At 40.3% G+C, this 1,144-nt stretch overlaps 1 protein-coding gene across 1 annotated transcript in view; it reads left to right on the top strand.

The window, feature by feature from the left end:
• LOC131890560 (glycine receptor subunit alpha-4-like) overlaps nucleotides 1-1,144 on the top strand; it is a gene marked incomplete in the record, with an annotated part of 12,631 nt that overhangs the window by 5,496 nt on the left and 5,991 nt on the right.

The following is a 1,144-nucleotide window of genomic DNA, read 5'->3' as shown; positions in this document are numbered from 1 at the left end:
CAAGGGTGGCAAAAGAATAAACAAAAAAGGCACAGCTGTATCATCCTTTTACTGACAATTTTCATCGTCTTGAGGTCGGCCCTGAAGGTTTTCTTCATCCCATTTATGAGTCTGCCACCAAGCCCAATGCATGCTTGAAGGTCGGAATGTCATTCCTCTTGGAATGCCATCAAGTTTTAATCGCATCATCAGGCAGCAAATCTCCGGAGTACAAGGCATAACTTTTGTGCGTGTGGCGATGATCAAATCAAAACGCAAGGTGTGTGTGTGTGTCAAGAAAAAGTCACTTTATTTGGAACAAACTGTTGGGAAGGTACTTTATACCGAAAATGACCCTGAGCCCCGATTTACTTGATGTTCCTCCCAAAATAGTCTTTTCCGGTTGGATGATTACCCGACTAATGAAAGGCAAACGTGGACAGTGATGCCATATCTACGAAGCCTCTGAAATATAGTTCAGCCACCCTTCTTTTATGCACAAGAAGCCATTTGCAAACGAGTTCAAGGCTCCGATACTGAAATTCTGAAAATTTCCAGCATGAATAGTTCTCGAATATTTTCCTTTTAAATATAACTCGAGGGTCCCGAGATTTGGTAACTTTGGTACAAGGGAACCGACACATAGGGCAGATAAAACCTAATTCATTTGGGAGGTGTTGTATTGGTGCGTGGTGGAACGGTTGTGAATTCCCAAGTGAGAATCCAGTATGGCATTGTTTTTGGCATTAAGTATGTCAAGGTGGTGGTCCTGGGTGGATCTTTGATAGATGATCCTTGAGATGTGTACCTGAAGTAAATTGGAACAAGGAGAAGGTCGTCATTAATTGGAAACATTCATCGATATTTGCTGAAGCGTGGAAGTAGAAGAAGATGGGTCCATTGCAAAAGTATGCCGTCTTTCAATGCACTTCTTCTTAAGAAGCTTAATTGATGAACTGGAAGACCCTGTGTATATTTTGATTTTTTTTTGCGAATAGTATGTGTAACTGGTAGGTTAATATCTATGACATTATTTCGAATCCTTGCAATGGTGTCATCGTCTTTGGGTAAATATCTAGAGATGCTTTTTATCACTAAGATTTTGAGCGTTAAGACATAACACTTATTAGCTGATTTTTAACTGAGGGGTTGGAAGATAAGTTTG

The sequence above is a fragment of the Tigriopus californicus genome, chromosome 11 (genome assembly GCF_007210705.1).
Source record: "Tigriopus californicus strain San Diego chromosome 11, Tcal_SD_v2.1, whole genome shotgun sequence".
NCBI classification, from domain to species: domain Eukaryota; kingdom Metazoa; phylum Arthropoda; class Copepoda; order Harpacticoida; family Harpacticidae; genus Tigriopus; species Tigriopus californicus.
This window is presented reverse-complemented; position numbering and strand designations above follow the sequence as displayed.